This window comes from Podarcis liolepis (assembly GCF_965112155.1).
Source record: "Podarcis liolepis genome assembly, chromosome: 2".
NCBI lineage: Eukaryota > Metazoa > Chordata > Lepidosauria > Squamata > Lacertidae > Podarcis > Podarcis liolepis.
The window spans coordinates 71,395,718-71,417,899 of NC_139555.1; the positions used below are offsets into that span (position 1 = coordinate 71,395,718).

Genomic DNA, 22,182 nt, shown 5'->3' on the forward strand with positions numbered 1-22,182 from the left:
CTGCGTACAACAATCCTGTAAGGCAGACTGATACCATTTTATTCTGATACTGAGATGAAGGCAGCCTGGAGAGAGTTGCTGAAAATATCCCAGCACTGCCTCTTAGCTATACACCTGGAAGGAACCTCCAGAGGCAACCTGGTCCAATTCTTGTCACTTCAGTATGAAATGGGAAGAGAGGTAGGGGGGCCCTTAATGAAATTCTCTCTTCTCACTCCTTTCAGTTTTAGCCAAATTATGGCTTCCCCCTTCAACCTTCTAAAAACAGTACTAAAGGGGCTACCAGAAAAGGTAAAATGGCAATCCTCCTCTGACTGCAGAGGCAAAACCCCACCATTGCTCCTACAGAGGCACCAGAGGCAAAACCCATGAAAATATCCTCAAAACCATCACTGGCCATTCTGCTTTCTGAGCCCAGAGAACAAGAGTAAGTGTTTTCTATTTCTTAGAGAAAACACAAATTTGGAAAGTTTGCAGCCTAAGTAGTAAGCTGCACAACAGAGGTGCACTGATGTGCTACCTGCCCACATGATTTGGGCTGCAGATGGATGTGATCATGCCCTGTGTGAGGAATGGTGTGGGTGCAGAATTGTCTCAAGATGATGCAAAGAACAAAGTACTGTTACTCTCTGATCTCGGGATCTCTCCATTGTCATTGTACCAGGTTGTCAAATCTCATATGCTAGAGATGAAACAAGCATGGCTCTTTCCATCTTCATTTTTTACTGTAATCTAACACCTCAAAAATATATTAGACACCGCAGAAATATATTAACAGTATTATTAACTAAGTGTGAGGCTAGTTACAACTGTCTTTTTCTCATAAAAGTTAGGTGTTTCTTAGCTCAGGTCTGTGATGCTGAGAAAAGATGGTGGAAGAGCTGAAAGTAATACTAGAAAAAGTTTTGGGAGAGAGAAAGTGTACTTTTTTCCATTGTGTACTGCCTTGCGATACCATATGAAAGACAGTATTTGAATACCTAAAACATTTTTTTTAAAGTCCCAGATAAATAAAAATAACTGTTTGGCACGGCAAGGAGCAACAGAAGGTCACCAAAGGAGACCAGAGAAGACCCAGCGGGGGCTCTTCCAGACATCCGCTCCCCACAGACTATAACCCCTATTCTGAACCGAGGCGGAGGGAAGGAGCGAGCTGATGGCAAGATTTGCTCCTCGTTGCAACGATATACCATTTGCCAGCAGTCCGGTCCAGAAAGATTCCTTCCGTCGCTGAACTCCTGCGAGTACGTCAAAGACACGGTAAGCCCAACCCACGCAAGTATTAGCCGTTGTAGTAAAATAAAGCGAGGATGAAACCCTATTTAAAGACGTCTGGAAGGTCTGGCGGGGGCCGCCGGGGACTAGCGGCGAGGAAGCTCGCAAAGCGCCGCTGCGTAAAGTTGGAGCGTTCCTTTGGAAACGCACCGCCGAGGCGCTGGCCCACCCGACCCGACCCCCGGGTGCGCCGAATAGCGGCTTTTATAAATAGCAGCGGGAGAAAGGTGAGGCACCCTTGGCTTGTGGATCCACCCCGTCCCTCCCGATCCGCTCCGTGCGACTTACGTGCTGGTCCTGCAGTCCAGGTCCTGTCCAGCGCCGGCCAAACTTGTCGGTTTGCAGCGCTCGCTCGGCAATTCCGCGGCTGTTGCTCCGGCGCGTCCGTCCCTACGGCTGGCAGATTACAGTGCTCGCCAATAATCCCCAATGGAGGGGAAGATTAAAGGCACCAGGACCGCCCCCACGGAGGCCTCCAATCTCCGCGGCTTTCGGAGAAGCGTCACGCTGCCCCCCTCCCGCGTCCACCTCGGACGGGGCACAGGCGAGGGCGGGAGAGAGCGAGGGGGGCCGCCGGAGCCTGGGCGCACGAGGGAGCCGGGCACAGGCGCACGAGGCGGGAGAGGCGGGCAGCGCGCCAGGGCGCTCCTCGCTTCCTTCCCCGCCGGGCCGCGTGCCTCTCTCGGCCGAGCGCGGAGACGCCAGAAGTTCGGCAAAGTCGGCCGCGATCCTGAAGGCTTTCACTCCGGACCATCACTGGGGAGCAGGCGGTGGCGCTTCGCTGCGATTCAGGTTTCTTGGCCGAAAGGTCCGTCTCGACGCAGATCCAGGGAAGAGTGTTTAGCACCAAAGTTTGAAGTTCTCAGCCCAGTCTAGGGCGAGTTGCAAATGTTTCCTTGGAGCACGTAGTTTTATATCGAGCATAATCCACACAGATTCAACTTTTCCAGTCCTCTTTTATTTCTTAAAGGCCGCTATACCCAGTCCAATCTAACCCTTACACGTAATTTTTCAAACGAGCGCGTCGAGGATCGCAGCGCCACGAAGCGTCTTTGAAAAGCGTGGGGTTTAACTCCGAGTGAATCTCTTAAACTCCGGGAATGAGCTCATCCTCGGTATGGCGAAATGCTGCGTTTTTAATCCTGATACTATGTGTGTAAATAAATCGTCCGCTGTGTAGACACCCTACCCCCCCCCCCCAGTCTAAAGGGGCGCAGCTCATTAAGACAGACAAAAATAAAAGTGTAGATTAAATACCACTGGCCTATTTTGGGTCTTCTAATCATCTAAATTTAGTGGGAGAAACCAGAGCCGGATCCCAGGCCATAGAAGCACCAACCTTGGTAGTCAGACTACCTGGACATCAGATCCCTGAACGCAGCGCTTCACGGGGGCTTTATGCGATCTAAAGCACAACTGTTACCCTGTATTTACATGGCTTCCCCCAAAGAGGCCTGGGAACACAGACATATAGGTCCCAGCATGCTTAAAAAACTACAGTTTTCCCAAGATTCTTTGGGGCTGCCATGTGCTAGTGTGTGGTTAGGGCCTTTGTGCATCCAAGGGTCCCAATGCGGATGCAAGTCCATTGAATCTAGGAGAGCCGTTGAGAAAGTGTGCTAAGGCCAGCAAACAGGGATTTGCATAAATTGACTTGTGTAACAGGATAGTCATATTTACTTTGAAATCCCAGGACACTATGTACATAGGATTGCAACCCTCTGATGGCAAGATTGCAAGGGCATTTGCTTCCTCTGGATTCAATACTATTCTCATGGATGGCAATTAAGACATAATCTGAACAATATAAATACACCAAATGAGGTGCATTTAAGATGCCAGAACCAGAGAGTTTTTCTCTCACACTCCATGCAAACCCCATATTGTCTTCATATTTAGCATATACAATGCTGGCACAAGCTAAAAATATAATGTGTGATTCAGCCAAAGTTGGTTTGGGGTTCTTTTAAAACATCATTTATATGCTGCTTACTTGACCAGAAACCTAAGCCGCTTACATAAAACAATATAAAATATTCATTAAAATACTGATAAAATCAAAAGTTAAAAACAAATGGACATAAAATGTCTCCAAATATATATTGTTATTGTTGGCATCTGTCTGTCTTGAGAAACAGTGGCGTGTGCCTTCAGGGGTGAAGTCAAACCACTGGAGAATCACAGCATCTGCTGCAGCTGCAGAGACCAGTCACTTATAACTGCTGCCTCATGTGTTGTTTTTGCTGTGTTAGCAGCACTGAAGTGACCTCTCTAAGATGCAGGCCTGGGCAGTGTGTATGGAGATCCTGGGCTGCCCTCGCTGAGCAATACTTTGGCTCCAGGAGTTCCCAGAAAGAGTCGAAAAAAATGGCATCTAACCGTGTTAGGGATTTGTGTAGGGTTGAGTCCTTAGTTTCTTCTTTTGCTGAAGATGTCCCACAAGGCAGCAGGTACTGATTTTGTCCTTGATGTTTACTCCCGACGTGTCTCCTGGATGAGTATAGACGCAAGGCAGTGGAGGTTTAGGACCAGAGTTTCCTTCTCCTGGATGGGCTGGCTACCTTCTCAGGTTGACGAGCCCCATCTGCCCCTCACTTCTCTCTACAGCATTTGCAGAAACCACCTTCTTGACCGTTGGGTCCACTACTGGAATTGTACGCTCAATCCACTGGTGCCTGTCATTGCATGCAATAGCTCTTTGGCTATCCAGCTGTTCTTGGGGTATGGCTGCTGTCGCATGCTGACAGCTTCTAGGAGCCACAGGTGAGAACTAAGTGCAGGGTGGGGAGCAAAGATGGACAAACTATCTCAGAAGGAGCACAACGTGTCCCCCACCAAAGGTGCTACCCCTCCCCTAACACCCCATACATATGGCTTGCAAGAAATATGCATAATAAAGTTACATGTTAAAAATACAAGCACCTTTAAGTCCAGTTGATTTCAGCAAGACTGCTTTAAATCTCCAGTTGGTCAGTGGGACCTGAAAATGCTTAGGTTTTCTGAATCATATTCACAGTTTACAAACTCTGTGGGTTCTTCCGGATGTTCTTGGATGCCAGGTGTCCTGGTTAAATACATCACTTGCATAAGCCACAGAAGAAAAGTGCAGATCCCTGCCAGTCCAAATAGCTTACCACAGAAGGAGTGTGGTTAGTGTAGGTGGTATAGTCTAGAGAATAACCTGTTTGGAGCCAGGAAAAAGCAGAAAAGCTGGCTGTTTTATAAAGCTACTCTTGAAGAAGAGGCATTTGATTCACAAGACACTGTAAATATTTTAAAGTCCACCTGGAATTATTTTGCTTTTTTATTGTTTCAAATCCTAAATGTCTATGCAGCATTAGAGAAACAAGACATTTTATGTTATTATGTTGAGGCAAAAAAACTCAGCCTTGTGCCTTTGTTTTTCTGGATATTGCTTTCTATATGTCCAATTCTGCTGAGAGTAGCCCATATAGGATGTTATATGCAAATACCACATGCTAATGCATGGTTACATACACTCAACTTCATATTTATGCTCTTATGTGATCCACACTATACATTTAAAGCATATTCAATGAACTGTAGTTTCCCCAGCAAAGGGCTACCATTAATACAGAGCTTATGCATTTATACATCATTTATACCAGAAATGCCATTATACAAATCTATAGTATGACCTGCATTTGGAATACTGTGTATCATTTTAGTCGCCAAACCTCAAAAAGGAAATTGTAGAGATGGGAAAGGTTCAGACAAGGGCAGTAAGGATGATCATGGGAATGGAGCAACTCCCCTATAAATTTTTAGTTTTGGGGAGTTTTCAGCTTAGAGGAAAGATAGGCAGGGGGTGACATGATGGAAGTGTATAAAACTATACTGTGTGGCACGGAGAAAGTGGATAGCCCTCTCCCATAACACTAGAACTCATGGACATCTAATGAAGCTGAAAACAGGAGGATTCAGGACAAGTAAACGAGTGGCAATGATGACCACCATCTTGGATGATTAGACAAATTCAAAGAAGATTTGAGAAATTCAAGTACTAGCCATAGTGTCTCTGAAGTATGCCTCCGAACACCAGTGTCTGGAAACGACAAGAAGGGAGAGTGCTTTGGTGCTCAGGTCTGGCATGTAGGTTTCCAAAAAGCTTCTGGTTGGCCACGAAGAGCCTGTTGATGTGCAGTTGTATGTACACCCCTTTCATAACTTTCTAGGTAGAATGAGATTGGAGCCTGCGGGGTACAGCAGTATTGGGACTTGGTTCAGCAGGCACTGCCCTGCTTCTCCTGAACACATTTACTGTACACATGAGAGGAATGCGTAGAGAGACTAAAAAGCTAGATAAATCTACAGATTCATTGTAAAGAAAAATGCAAATGAGTGGTTGGTATGCAGCAATCTGCAATGTAGCCAAAACAGCAGGAGGCACATTCCCAGCAAACATAGTTTGTGGTTTGATCAAATTTGATCACTGTGATAACTTTCAGCATTGGCAACACAGTGTATTTATAATTCTAACTTTCTTTTTTTGAAATACAGTAGTTAAAACTTGACTTTAATTTTAATTCCATATGAGGACAACCTATGTCATAAAGTGTAGCTGTGCAGGTGAACATGGTGAAATTATATGCAACAATAGTCTTATATAACTAATCTTTTACATTGAGCTACCACGTCACCCATACAAATACCGATGTTTGTATTGTACACAATACATCATGGGGTAAGCCCAGGTTTTCAACTAACCTTAATCAGAAAATCGTTGTCATCTAAAGTCAAGATCCCAGTGTGACCATGAAACCTAAGTAGTTAATGAGTAATGTACTGCCATTTATCAATTGGTGGGTTAGCTAAACATCTGAGGTGTCTCTGAGGCATTCAGATAAACAGAATGCCTTGTGGCTCTTTCACATGGTGCTTTTTCATTGCATTTAGTGCTGAATCTACAACTGGAAATCGCCCTAGTCCTCCAGATATTGCAGGCTGTGTTACATTCAAATGATTTTAAATTCATGTCTCATTATTTGGTGGGATTAAATTTTTTGATGAACGAGAATTGCTACTTTTTTGGGAGGGGAGTAATGATTTTTAAAACAAATGTTTCTACTTCTTTAAAAAAAAACAGCATCCCCCCCAAAAAAAACCTGCATAGAAGCTTTGCTGAAGAAATCTTTTAAATCAGGGTAGGGGAACCTGTAGCCCTCTAGATATTGTTGAACTCAAGCTCCCATCAGCCCCTGCCAGCATGGTTAAATTTTCAGATATGGAAGTTAGCTTTATAGGTATAAACCACCACTGAATAGAGCCCGGAGACTAATCGGCTGCCAGTGTAGTTGAGCCAGAATTGGTGTTTGGGCTGCTGAAACCTGACATTTACAAACTGTCTTCAAAGGCAGCCCCACATATAACACATTGCAGTAATACCAGAGCATAGGCAACAGAATTTAGCTGGGCACCAGCTGAAGCTGATGGAAGGCACTCCATACCACTGAGGCCACTTGAGCCCCAAGCAACACTTATGGGTTCAGAAGTATCCCTAAGCTATTCAAAAGGAGTGCAACCCCATCCAGAGCAGGCCACATCTGGTCTAGGGACCCACCCACTAACAGTGCCGCAGTCATGTTCAGATTAAGCTTCAGTTAATTGGCTCTCATCCAGTCCATTATGAAGACAAGGCACTGATCCAGCACATCCACTGCTGCACCTACAGATGCAAAGGAGAAGCAGAGCTGTGTGTCATCAGCATACTGGTGACAACATACTACAGTTTCACGTAGAGCAGCTTAGAGGATAAAATTGAACTCTATGGAACCTCACACAGAAGGAATAATAATAATAATAATAATAATAATAATAATAATAATAATAACAACAACAACAACAACAACAATAATAACAATAATAATAATAATAATAATTCATTATTATTTATACCCCGCCCATCTGTCTGGGCAGCTTCCAGGAGAATATTAAAATACAATGATTCAGGGCTGCCTACAGAACCTGGATATGGCCTGCATGAACACCAACCACTATACCACACTTTATTAGAGATGCATATTCATGGTTCCTTAGTCATTCCCTAAGATCTGCCAGCCACTTTGCTATATTCACAATAGAGGGAAGAGGCATATTCTCCCCCTCCCCACAAAAATGCATTATCATGGCATAGCATAGAACGAGGTAGTAGCCGTCAGAGGCAGAAATGCTTCTGAATTCTACTTACTGGGAACCACAGGAGGGTAAAGTGCGATTGTGCTCAGATCCTGCTTGCAGGTTTTCCATAAGCACCTGGTTGGCCACAGTGAGAACAGGGTGCTGGACTAGATGGGCCATTGGCCTGGTCCAGCTTATGGATCTGCTTATCTTCTTAGGTTCACAAGACTACCTGGCATAACAGAACATAGTTCACATTGTTTACTTTTACTAGAGGAAATATTCTTAAAATAACAGGAGGCGGCTCAAATCTAACAAAATGGTTTTGTTTTTTAAAAAAATGTAAAACCATATTTTAAATTTGCATTTGGCTAGCTTAACACAAGATATGCAGCTCAGCCCTTCCTGTATATTTGAAACTGTGCCCCACTGAAATCAATGAGACTTGCTTCAAATAAAAGTGTTTTTTGTAAATTCTCCAAAAAGCCATTCTGTGCTCAAAAGAGTGTGCTGCAGTTGGGGTAGGGATGTTCTGCTTTCTTCCTTTGGAGCTGCATCGCTACTGCAAAAGAAATACTTACTTTAAAAAAGAAAAAAAAAGCATAACTATGGAGCAACAGGAGTCTCCTCCTCAATACCACCCAGACTTAAGGTGTTAAATATTCAGTAACTTGCAGTCATAAGATCTGTCCCTGTGCTCCTCTGCCCTGGCTCTGTCTCGTGTTACCCCTGCTCTTGTACTGTGTGTCTTTGGCAAAAGATGTGCACTAACTGTTAATTCCTAATAACAGCACAATGTGGCAGCAATCAAACTGGCACTATCCAGAATACCTAGATTATCAGCATCATCCAAGCTTTTCACAAGTTCAAGGTAGGCTGCAAGCTTAACAGCCGAGTCACAGACCTCGCTTGTGATCGGTTGTGCAAGAACCAGTTTTAAGTAAACCAAAGGTGCTAGAGAGACATTAACTGTTTGGAGACCACAGCTAGAGCCGCCATGAATAGAGGAGTTCCCTAATTATGAACGGTGTCATGTATTACAGGATACTCTAGCATGTCAAATGACAATCGGAGAGGATACTATTGGCTTTGATTCTCTTTAAGGCAGCAGCAGAATTTCAAAAGGCTCTTCATCAGGCATTCAACAAATAAAACACGTCCCTTCTGAAGCCTGACAAACCAGGTACATTTATTATAAACCGCACCAAATGTGACAACATAACATCAATGGCTGTGCCTGAAAGAACTTCAGAATAATGAATGGGTGATGCTTATGTCCCCAGTGACTAAAAGCTGAGCTCAGACAAAGTATGGGGGTGACATTTCACACACAACAGGAGGAGCACGCTAACTTGACACCTCACTTGGGGTGGGGGACACACCATTACTTTACCTCATATTTATTGCCAGTTATGTAAAGAGCCAAACTTGCAGTGCAGCAAAGGAAGTACTGGGGTCCTTCCTGGGAAGTTCATTATTGAGACCAGGTTGCATTTAATTTCTGAATATTTAAAATAGCACTGATCACAACAATATAGATCCTTTGAGGAGACCACTACTGACGTGCTTCCATTGTGAGAACTCTCCATTCAATCCTGGCATCTGCTTCCTATTATTCAACCAGTTACTAATCTACATGTTGTACAGTTGATCATCGGTGACTGCAGAAACAGATGCACAGGGCTTTGCAGCACCAGCTGATCGATGGTGCCTGCAAACCCCATTAACTAAGACCTGCCTTCTTTAACTCCTGCACATGTGACATCATATATATAGAGGACACACCATGTGGTTTGGCAGAAACAGTCCAACCTAACCTAGGCTGGAGATTCCCCACTGCTACTGTAAAAGGACCCATCTTAGGTCATGACTGGGATTCAGCATGCCTCTGAATACCAGTTGCTGTGAATCACAGGTGGGTAGAATGCTGTTGTGCTCAGGTCCTGCTTGCGAGATTCCCACAGGCATCTGGTTGGCTGCTGTAAGAAGAGGATGCTGGACTCGATGGACCATTGGCCTGGCCCAGTAGGGCTTTTTTAATCTTCTTATGACTTATAAGTTTAGGCAGCAGCATCGCTACGGATGAACTACCAGGCATAGGTCTGGGACCCCATAGCTCCTGGAGTTCCCCCAACGATGGTGCTACAACAAATGGCAATCACCTCACCTATTCTTTTTAAAGTAAGTCATTAGAAAGATTTAGTTCTAAACAGTTGTGCCTACCATCTTTAATTCCTCAGAGTGCCACTGGATCCATGTGGGTCCAGAGGCACTCTGAAAGGGAACGGGGCACGCACAGCTGTCTGTTGCTTTGTTCCAGCAGCTGTGCGCTCGCTGCAAAACCGTTATCTTTAAAAACTGGGGACTACCTGGTCAAGAGGGGGAGGGGAGAGGAGGTGGGGAGATAGAGAGGGGAGGGGACAACCAAGCAAGCAGGCGAGATGGGGAAGGACCTCTCTCCCTTTTCCTAACCTTTGCTCCAAATTTGTCATAGAGGTGGTTGGGTGCACTGGAGGCAGCAACCATCTCTGCGAGAATTTTTGAAGAAAGGTTTCGGAAAGGGAGGAGCCCCTTCCCTGGCAGGTGGAGAAGAGAATGGATCCCTCTATCTTTCCGATGAGTAAAAGGAAAAGGGACCCATTCTCCTCCTCCCCATCTGCTACGGGGGTGAGCAGAATTAATTTAATTTTCCTCCTGTTCCATGCCAGGGCATTTTTTTTTAAAGGGGGTGAGAACTGCCTCCCTTCTCTTTCAGATTAAAGACAACATGAGGAGAGGGAAAGTAAGTGGTGGAGTTGTGTGGATGCTTCCCGGACACCCCTTCACCAAACCTGGCAGCGCCACTGAGTTTACTCAGGAGGACTAGTCATGGGACTTTGCCTAAAGCTTTTCTGAAGTCCAGGGGATGTATCTCATCCCTATCTAGATGTTTGTTGACACTTTCAGAGAATTCTAAAAGGCTGGCGACGAGGCAAGTACTGACAACAACCAGTACAGTGCACTTTGTTGCCACAGTTTCTAGGAACTGCAGCAGATTTTTGTCTTGTTTTTCCAGACATTGGCCATTTGGAATGGCACCTGCTATGTATGATCAGGCAGTCACCTTGTCGGTCTGCTGCAAACTCTGTACTTTGGGTCTTCACCTTTGGCAAGCAGCAACTTCTGTCTAGAAGCTGATATAGCCATTTCTGCCTCACAGGGGATCATCCCATGGTCCTGTGCTTTCCCTACTTCACATCATGGTGTTGATGTGGGCCAGGACTTGATTGTGTTGGTTTGTGAGGTAAGACATGAGGGCTCTTTCCAGGAGTCCCTTCTGATGGGAATTGGTAAGAGGATATAGGAATTATATTTAATCCTCTAGAGACCCATGTGTGAGGGCTGACAGCAAAGTTTCAAAAAATGACTGGTGCCTAATTTAAAAATATGGGGCTAGCACACAGAGAGCCCAAATAGGAGAGTATTAAGTACCATAATTAGGCAGATAAATGAAGCATAGGAATAGGCTACAAAACCTAACTAATTCCATTAAGCTGTGTGAAGCAGCTGACGTCCACCACATGGGATGTGTTGTACCTAAACTATTGTAGCCTCTCCAGCACAAAGTTGGGATTGTTTTATTAATATAGCTACACCGTAATGGTGTCAAATGCCATCGGTGTAATAATTTAAATGTATTTTTTTGGATAAGAGTTTTGGTAGTTTTTTAACACACAAATTATTCCAATTACTTCCTCAATCTCTATCCCTAGATCAGATTCCTTTTACTGTTTCATGGAATTACATCCTCCAATTGTTAACTCATTAATTATTTGATAGAGTATAGGGTATTTTCATTTGTATGCAAAATCAGTTTTTCAAATGATGTTAAAGGTCTTGCAGCATGTGCTTTAACTTCAGAATTTGATATAAAATACACTATTTGAAGAACAGAAAGCCAATTTACACTTTGCATTCCAACTTTTCTCATTATTTGTTCAGCTGATATAGGTGAACCACTTTCAAATAAATCATTTAAGTCTATAAAGATCTTTCTCTCCCCATTTTTGAATAACACGATCTTTTCCTGTGCAGCATGACTGACTGACTAACTGAGACTCAGGTGTGCAGTATTAGAGAGACAAGTGTTTTCTGCTGAGCATTATTGGAAATCACTTTAGTTGTCAAATGAGCAGAAAGATAATGATTTCATTCTCTCCTTTCCCAATAGAAAGTGAATGTAATTGATGTGTCACTGTCATGCCGTGTTTCAAACCGTATCTCCAAAGAGTAAACCACTTGAGTAGTTCCATCACTCAGATGCCAACCACAGTCTTTCAGATGTCTGTATTGTCACCTCTCTTCAAAGCAAGGAACAGAAGGTGGGGAGAATCCTGTATCATTCAGAATGTTACCTGTTCTATTTTAGGTAGGTCATGAGAGGACATCAGAAAGGGTACCAATGTTGTGAAGGCTACGTCTACATTTCAGAATTTGCTGTAGATGTTGAAATGTCCTTGATCATTCATCTTAAAACTTGTATGCTCTAAGAACAAGGGTAGAGAAACTGGATCCAGATGTTGTTGAACTCCAACCCCCATCAGTACCAGCCAGCATGGTTAGGGATGATGGGAATTGGAGTTCAGCAATATCTAGTGGGTCACAGTTGTCCATCTGTGTCACTGAACATTAGAAGCTAGCACAAAGTAGGATTGTATCTCCTGTATGCTGGGATTGGTAGAGCTACAGCTGTTGATTCAAAAGTGTATGCTTGAATATGCCCATTATCCAGTCAACCATTTTGGATAACAGCAGAACCAGTGTGTTTAGTTTGATACGGTGTTAGACAGACATAAAATAATTAGGTGACTAAAACTTAGTCCTTGAATGTACTCACAAAACATAGTTAGGTGGCTTGAGATGGGCCTATTACATCAAAATCTGCAAGTCTTGTTATATATGATGCTTCCAACAATACATACAAGTGCATGTTTGAAGCCCATTTCCAGTATTATTCCACAGAAAAGCAATTCTTACCGGCTCCATGACCATATAATATTTGTTTTTTTATTATATTGTTTAGAAAAACAGTTCCATAAGCTGTGTTACAAGTGATATGTTTCCTAGAGCATTTACTAGTGGTTTCTTTGGTCATGCATGATGAAGTATGTCACACATACAAAAAGATGGCAGTGGGGCACGATAAGATGTCATAATCTGAAGAAATAGGGACTAGCAGTAGAGAGGTTTGCCCAGTTGCCTTGCAGAAGAAGGAGCTGTTGTCACTGGTGCACAAGCTAGGCATAGATTGGATTTGCTCTTGAGCACTATTTGCAACATTGAAAATGTGACCAAATGCCATGCAGTGAGGGTGTGTGTATAATAATAACCATATTTTGTACTTCATAACACAGTTTGCAATGGTAATGGTGCATAAAAAAAGGAATGATCCTTGTACAGGGAACACACAGTGTGTTTTCCCCTCATTCATTCCTGGAAGTTCTCAATCAATTAGCTTCACAGAAGCCGGAGGCAAAATGCTACAAACCAGCCTGAAAGGGTTTCACTTTATCTGAGTAGTACATCACCAAGCCTCCCTACAGATACGGTACGTCACATGCATGGCTAACAAGGAGAAAGGTAACCTTACATCCTGGATGAAACCTGTTAAAAATTGTAGAGATTACCTTGGCATCTATTTGCCCCGTACTGGAACAACAGAAACTCATTAGGTTAATGAGTTCAAACAATGAGTTCATAACATTCTGATTCTGTAAACACATCTATAGACATTCTCTCGTTCGCTCTCTCTCTCTCTCTCTCTCTCTCAGGATACACAATTGTGCAATTATTGCACTATAAAGTATCTAGGAAGACCCTTCTAAAACCTTTGACAAAATATCCAAGCTTACAGTTCAGCAGGGAAATGGTTCAAGGATGTACACTGACAGGTCAAAACATAACCGTGTTAGAGCCAGAGGAAAATACGGATCAACAGTAGCACCCAGATACATTCCAGTTTCCTCTCATTTCTCAATTCAAATTCTTCAGGTTTTCCCCCATTCTGGTAAGATAAGTGAAAGGCCATCAGTGGAGTGGAGCAGTTGAAGAAAGGTCATTTTGCTTGACCCCAACTTGGGGCTTATCCATATGTCTTCTTGTCCCATGCCTAGAAAGCATGGGTCTGAATCTTCTGCTTGACCCACACTTTCTAGGGGCTTTGCCCTGCTCCTTTCCAGGGAAAACCCTGCCTTTAGCTCTAAATTGGAAATAACAACAATCCACAGAAAACCCTATCGCCATTTGCTCCACCTGAAAGCTAAAGAGAATATCATGGGAGACTTCGTCAAAAGCCTTACTGAAATCAAGATACACTATGTTCACAGCTTCCCCCTGATCCACCAAGTTTGCAACTCCATCCAAAAAAAATAATTGTCTGGCATGACTTATTTTTGAGAAACCCATGCTGGCCTGATTGGTAACATAGCATACTCTCCAACGTTTCTCCAAAGAAAATAGGGACATCCTATTCCATACTTTTAAACATTTCGCTGATGGTATCATACGAATCACTGTATGATCCCTTACTGACAAGAATTACCTGAGTAGCTAATGAAGGAAGAAGCAACCAGAGAAGAAATGGTGCCAATGTAGGAACAGCCAATGGTGCCAAACAAGATTTTAAATGGTAAAAGTAAACCCCCACACCACAAAATATTTTTGCTCCACCAAAATCACCCTCTTTGATCTGAAGATCGAAACTCAAGAATATCTGGTGCAACTACCATCTATACCCAGATAAAAGCTCTTAATTAATAATTTCCCCGCATTTATCTAGGCCATTCATTTTGGATGTTTTTCACAGCGATGACAACATGACACCAAGCGCCCCTGGGAGGCAGCAGATCGCATTCATGAGCACAAGTCAGAACTGCCTAGGGAAGAGAAAGACTAAAAATATTTTATGAGGGGTTTTTTTGGGGGGGGTGTTAGACTGAATGCCTGGGCTCCATTCTAAATCTCCTGGATCCGGCATGGATTCAATTGATGGAATAGCCAGGCCAGCCTGGGTGATGGGTTGTTAAGAGGACCACTGCCAGTCACCATAGATAATATGGAATTGGGATAGGCCAATGGTCTGCTTCAGTATGGACTGCTATGTGTGAGTTTGAGGGGAGGATTGCATTGGAAGAACCTTAACCTACTAAAATGCTCCTCACCATGTCAGCTTTGCACTCCTGTTCCCTCTAGGGGACCAAGCTCTATCACATGTTGCCTCAGATAATCTATCACATGATGAGAAACAATAATAAAATTGACCAGTTTGCTCTGCCTCCCTAGCACAGTGTCGACTGGATGGGTACTTAAAAGGTAGCCATTCATGATCTCTTACAAAACTGAGTGAGGTAGTTATATAAGCCCAGAGAGGCCTGGATAGGAAATTGCAAAGGGAGGGGGAGGCTCTCCTTAAAAAGAAAAGAAAGGAGACCATGATTTCAAAGATCTACAAAGGCACGCCTGTCTTTCTGGATGTTTAAACAAAGAGATCCCATAACATAAAGCTAGTAGAAAGAGCCAGGATTATCTCTTTCAGAACAACACTGAATTCACTCTAGAACTTTTTATTTTAACAATGTTCCAATGTACAAATAAAAAAATTAACGTCTAAAGCTCATGAGCAAGGTGGCCTATCGTCCAACAATGTAAATACTTGGGTAACTTAATTATACAATTATGGGATAAAAAACATGTGGAACATTGCAATTTCGGGGGGGGGGGATACATTTAGCTTAAAATTAATTGAAGCTGAGACACAACCTTTGGATTTTTGTGCAGCATGGTGGAATTTTATGCAATATGTTAATAATCATTAAGTGACTTGATTCCAGAAGTAAGTCAGAGAAAGAGCAAGGATTGTAATTGGGAGCAAAGCATGGCTGGTGGCTGGCACCTGCATTTTGCAAGAAATTGGAAAGGACAGCTGAGCAGGATTAAGGAGGGGGAAACATCAAATCCGCTTCCATCTGTTATGATTTCTTGACAACGTTTCAGCGGGAAAGAAAAAGGGTATAGCCGAGAACAGCAGCAACAGTGAAGATGAACACATGAAACAGGGCTTTCTAGGAAATGGCTCACTGCTCTCTCCTGATTGGCCCATTCCTCATGGGTCCCCCCACACTTCCTGACTTGATGCTTCCTTGATCTTATTTTGATGTCCGTGGCTTTCTGTGAGGCTGAGGAGACAGAGGTATGGCATGGAACTCAATCTGAGTGAGATAATGGTGGCAGACTTGTGTCCTCTAGCTGGGAGGGCCTTCACCAAGGTACTGGTGATTCACCTCCTAAGAAAGTAGCCTCAACCTCATTAGCCACGCACTGTAAGGTCATGACAACAAGTTTTGAGGGGAGAAATGACAATGAGATCGGCTAACACATCCCTTCCTGTGACTGCAGAAGTGTGGCGATGCAAGCAGTACTAATTGTCCAATGATTGGCTCAACACATGGCTTGAGTCTAAAGAGGAGCAGCTCTCCAGATAGTCAGAGCAGACATATGAGAAAGTTTTATGCAGCAATCATTTCCACATTAAGAAGGATCCATTTTTAATCTATCATCGATCTATCGATCTCTCTATCTATCTATCTATCTATCTATCTATCTATCTATCTATCTAATCTTCCTCTGTAGCCCCTTTTGCTAGACCAGTGGGAGAGAAAAGTGTATCTAGACAATGTGAGTGTCTGTTGGCTTTTGAGTGGTGGGTCAGAATGTGATTCTCTCAACTCATCATTGAGACAACACCCTCCTGCTGAGTCACTGGACCAAAAATGAAGAACCAGCAGCATCTCTAACCTCCTACAGAAGAGCTCTGCACACTGGCATCAATTCAAACAAACCAGGCTTACATCCAGGAACCTTGCTGAGATGTCATTCTCTGACCTCTGGTCCATGTTTCTGCGGACATAGCTGGTTAATATTTAGCTAATAGCCACACTATGACAGAAGCCTAAGTAGATCAATTTGGTGGAGAAGCAGATGATGTATGTGCTGGAACCTGTCCCAAGCAGATTAACTAGGCAGTAATTTTCCATGTAATTTGGGCTAGTTCTGTACGAGTAGGATAGAGTTTAGGGGGGATCACAGTTCTCCCCTGAGAATCCTCAGGGAAGTCCAGAGAGAAGCACAGGGAACCCAGCATCCACTAGGATACATCACAGCCAACTGCTCTAACTTGAATCTGTTACTTACAAAAAGGTGGGAATTGGGTTGAATAATGTACAAAATCCTGGTCTGAAAATTCTATCAGCTATACTGAAATCTGGACCAGGATGTTTTTCCTGTTTTCATGTTTAATTCAACAGGTGCTATGTATGTTTGTGGTATCAGTCACACAAGAAATCACTGAGCTATAAAGTCCTAGACCTACATCCCGAAGAAGCTCCACATGGAAGATATCACCACATGTATTTACCACTGAGGAAAACCATGACTCCAGTTCATTATCATTTGATAATTTAAAGCCAAATTTTAAAATCAGTGCTTAGCCAAAATGTTATTTAATGGATCAATTTAATTTGAAGAGCTTTAAATAACCCGAATTTGAAAATGTGCCATGGTTAGATTTACTTTTTCCTGCTAGAAGAGGTTGAATGATATGTTTCTGTTCACCTGTTGCCTCGTGTGGAAGCTTCTAGGTGATGTACAATAAAAACAGATTAAAACGCAAAGCACAACCAATGCAAACTGCTAATGAATGAAACAAGAAGAGTTTGGATTTGATATCCCGCTTTATCACTACCTGAAGGAGTCTCAAAGCGGCTAACATTCTCCTTTCCCTTCCTCCCCCACAACAAACACTCTGTGAGGTGAGTGGGGCTGAGAGACTTCAGAGAAGTGTGACTAGCCCAAGGTCACCCAGCAGCTGCATGTGGAGGAGCAGAGATGTGAACCCAGTTCACCAGATTACGAGTCTACCGCTCTTATTAAAAACAACCTGGTACAATTATCAAAACTACAGACTGCACCTGTACAAGCAAAAATAAAAATAAATCCAATTTAAATAGGGACCAAGTTAAATGAAATCTTTTAAAATGTTAAAAGATTACCCTCCCCCCAAAAAAGGACTGAGAGAAAAGTCTTTGCCTGGTGCTAAAAAGACAACATCTCAAACTGCAGCCAGGTAAGCTGGTATTAAAGATGCTTACTTCTGACAATATGTTTCATTTCCTAGTTTTGTTCATATCACTGCATACCTAATTTGCTTCATGACCACACATTTTAGCATTATTCCTTCTCATGTGACCAGCTTTTAAGATGCATTACATGGCACCCAAGACTCATTGGGCTGAGGAGCATGAAATATGTAGTGACATCACAACTGCACAGCAAGATCACAACTGTACAGCAATCATGGCGCTAGAACAGGAACCTTCCATAAATGTCTATGGCAAAGCAACATTGCCTTGACCACAATGGGTACTAACAATTATTAAGGAGAGCAGGTTGTTCTCCCAACAGAAGAGTACTATACGTATGTGTATACATATGAATGAGAGAATCATGAACAAATGGGACAGCTCTGCAGCAATGCAAACTGCCCTGTGATCGTCAGATGAAGAGTGGTATATAAATTTAATAAAGAAGGATAAGAATCCCTCCATGTGTATTGTTTCCACACAGGGGCTAGATCTAGACACATCAAAAAAACATTTCAGGGAAAACACGTTGTAAACCTCATAATGGGAAATCACGATGCTGAAAGACAGAACTCCACAGCACCATCTGGTGTCACAGTGTTATAACACATTTTAAATGTTTTTTCTTTACTAATGTAGCTGAGTCCTGTGACGACTCTGCAGTTCGCTCCATCCCAGTGAGTCAGCAACATGTAGCTGCCAAATGGCAGACAAGAGCAACTGCTAGATTACAGGGGTCAGCAAACTTTCTCAGTAGGGAGGCAGTCCACTGTCCCTCAGACCTTGTGGGGGGCCAGACTATATTTTTTCAGGGGGGGGGGATGAACAAATTCCTATGCCCCACAAATAACCCAGAGATGCATTTTAAAGAAAAGGACACATTCTACTCATGTAAAAACACGCTGATTTCTGGACAATCCGTGGGCCGGATTTAGAAGGCAATTGGGCTGGATTCGGCCCCCGGGCCTTAGTTTGCCTATCCATGTGCTAGAAGGATAGCTTTTGGAAGTGCTAGTGCTGGGCCATTGCTAGTAACAAGATATGGAGCAGCCCTTCCTCCTGATTCCTGCCACACTGGGACAAGAGGGATGAAAATAGTACAAGTTTTAGTGGAACTACTGTATACAGGAACAAATGGATTTTGTACACCAGGGAAATCTCAGTCCATACCCATCAGGGATTAATCTTCTTTAAAAGAATCCTAGCAAACTCAGAGCTTCTGTGGTTCTGATCACTGCACTAACATGAAATAGTTTCCCCACCCTAGGAACTCAAAAGTCTGAATACACACAGTGAGATAAGAGAAGGCAAGGCCAAGAGTCGGTCAGTGACTTACCCAAGGTCACACAGAGCGTCAGAGCGAAGAGCGAAACCCATCTCTTTTACTTTCTAAGTCCACTTACCCAGCCAATGCTCACTGTCACCTCTCTGATGAGAAAATGTTTGAGCACTGTGACAAACTACTGACACTGTTGGGTTTTTCTTTGGGGGCCAATTGCAATAGGTCACCATTCCAATCTGGGAAATTGTGTGTGTGTGCATGCGCGCACGCATATATACACACATACAAAAATACATACGGTACATACTAGGGGCTGCTGGTGCAGGCTATACCATTTCTGCTTTGTTAGCATGTGCACCATTTAGGGACTAATAACATTCCTGTAGCAATTTGTTTATTTCCAGCTAGTTTGGATAGGTCATCTTTTTTTCTGCCTCCACTTCACACTGTCAACATGGTCCACAGCAATTACAAGGCAAATTCCATTACCACATATCATAGAGGTTATTTCCTTTGCTTGTGTCTTGGATGCCAAAGCTCGTTACTGTGCTAATTCAGATACAAGATAGCACTGATGGCATCTGTCTCTATCAAACCACAAAACCATGCCTGGATATATACACTTGTTTTGTTGATTACAGCATGGGCATTTTTTTGTTAGAATTAGAATTGCCACCAAAATGTCAAAGTTTAGAAAGCTCGAGTAAAGCTGGAGGGCCCTTCTTAAGTGAATTATTTCAAGGAAAGTTAAGGGAGTTTTGATAAGATTTCCTAGGGGTCTGTCTGTATTCTACAAGGGGGGGGGATATATTGTCTGTGTTTCAAAATATGCATCTAAATGGAATGAGAGCCTTGCAGCAAAAGCAAAACAACAAACTAGGGGCAAGTGACATTACAAAGAAAGCCCACCTACCTCCACAAAAGACAAGTGTATAGGGAAACTGTCGTTGTTTGCTTTAAAGCTATGTTTGCTGTCCCTTCCTTTTGCCTTTGTGTGTCTGATGATCCTGACATCTTTGGCTCTTGTTACAGATATGCTTGTTATTTGGATGGCTTCAAAAACTGCTAAAGCTTTTCTGAGCATTCATTGGAACACTAGAAAAGCCCAAAAGCACTTCCATGGCAAGCCAGAGGGTGACCACCCACCCCTAATTATTTGTGTTTCCACTTGGGAGGGATGTTTGCAAGTAGAGGAAGGATCTTTTTCCATTTGTGTTTTTCTTTTTTAAAGAAAATCATTGTAATAATATAAAACAGTGGGTGAGAGAAAATTCACAGGTGGCTAACAGGTAAGTGAAGCTTCCTTTGAATATTCTCAGAAGGTTTTCAAAGATCTCTAGGTAGAATATTGAATTTGAGGCTGCTTCCAAACTAATGCTATTTTATGGATGGGATTCAATCATGTACAGGCAATATCTGATTGTGCAATTAAAGCAGATTTGGTGCTTCTGTGAAACAGGTAAGTAAAGGTAAAGGTAAAAGACCTCCAGATGGTTAAGTCCAGTCAAATTTGACTATGGGGTGCAGCATTCATCTGCACTTTCAGGCCAAGCGAGCTGGCGTTTGTCCACAGACAGCTTTCCGTGTCATATGGCCAGCATGACTAAACCGTTTCTGGCACAACGGAACACTGTGACGGAAGTCAGAGTGCACGGAAATGCCATTTACCTTCCCGCCACAGCGGTACCTATTTATCTACTCACACAGTCATGCTTTCTAACTGCTAGGTTGGCTGGAGCTGGGACAGAGCAACGGGAGCTCACCCCGTCGTGGGGATTCGAACTGCTAACCTTACAATCAGCAAGCTCAAGAGGCTCAGTGATTTAGACCATAGTACCATCCACTTCCGTGTTTTTGTGAAACAAACCCACTCCCCACCCCAAAAAGAATTTAACTTCTTGCATTAAGGACAGTGACAGAAAAGAACCCTGGAAAATGTGGGATAACAATTGCTTTATTTGACATCATATTACCTTGCAAACAAATCAAAACGAATGCTCAATAAGTAGTGTACATTGTATATCTTCTCCAGACACTTTGTGCAAACAAGATTGAATGCTCAATAAACTTCTTGTCTTTGACTCATATGCCTCTCTTAAACATCAGTTTAAATACCATGCAACCTTCGCCATACAGCAAAATAATGTTGTGTAATCCCTTGGCATGAACTCTCTGCCTCCAACTTACTTATATATATAGGCATCATTTCAGATTTGAGAGGAAGAGTTTGTGGCTCTTTGGCATGCATACCTGCTGAGTTCATAGGTTCATTTACTTGTTGTAACAATAATTGCAAAGTCTGTAGATCCAACAGACTAGAGGAACAATCGCTTCCAAACTGAACAGGTGGATTTTGTGGTGCTTTCTAAGCTTTGTAAACATTACTCCTGCCTCCACTGTTCTATCTTCATGGTCCATGGTGGCAGCCCTCATCTTACATCTCATCCATTGCCCAAAATGTTAGGGAGGAGATGGGCAATCCCAGCATGGTTACTCCTCACTGCTGCTGGTGCCATCCATCTTCTCAGAGCAGGGCTTCCTTTGAAGCCCAAGTCCCAGATCTGGTTGATGACGAAATGCCAGGCTTCCTCAAACTCGGCCCTCCAGATGTTTTTGGCCTACAGCTCCCATGATCCCTAGCTAACAGGACCAGTGATCAGGGATGATGGGAACTGTAGTCTCAAAACATCTGGAGGGCCAAGTTTGAGGAAGCCTGCAAAATGCAGTGAAGCTCTCTCTGAACCACTTTCTTAATGATGCCTTTGGGCTTCTGGGCTGAGATTTTACATATAATCTTACTTCGGGGTGAGGAAAACAGATTTCCCCTTCTGTCAGATAAGGATACATACTTCAACAATGGCATGGCTCACTTCCTCCAGCCATCTGTATTTTTTAGAAAGAAATATTGTATTCTTCTTGCAAGTGCACCCAAGGTATTTTGCTGCCAGAGCTGGACCTCCCCCTCCCCAAGTCAAGTTGCATGGTATTCTAGGGCAGTTATTTTGGCACCGAGGGTCATAAACAAACAAGCAAACAATCCCACAAGTGCTTCTCTCCCCCCCCCTGCACCCTGGATGTAATGATAAAATAACAGTACATTAAGAAACTAGAATTTTTGTGTCCTTTCATAACACCCCAAATTAACTGCCTGAGATGGCTACCTCACTCTGCTTAATTGTTGGGCTGACCCTAATACCACTGGCATGACATACCTTGTTTATTTGTTTTTCTTGTGGCACAAACGCCCACAAGTTAATTTCCATATTTACATGAGCACAAGCAGCCTCATACCCAGCATTTTATTTTGTGAAC

At 43.1% G+C, this 22,182-nt stretch overlaps 1 protein-coding gene across 2 annotated transcripts in view; it reads right to left on the reverse strand.

The window, feature by feature from the left end:
* SLC38A3 (solute carrier family 38 member 3) overlaps nt 1-22,182 on the reverse strand; it is a 159,183-nt gene that overhangs the window by 71,991 nt on the left and 65,010 nt on the right. The window contains exon 1 of one of the 2 annotated variants that reach the window (XM_083488726.1): nt 1,564-1,763. The exons of the other annotated variant lie outside the window; for it this stretch is intronic. The gene's annotated coding sequence lies outside the window, so the exon portion shown is untranslated. Of the gene's footprint in view, nt 1-1,563; nt 1,764-22,182 lie in introns of those variants that run through there. 2 annotated transcript variants of the gene reach the window in all.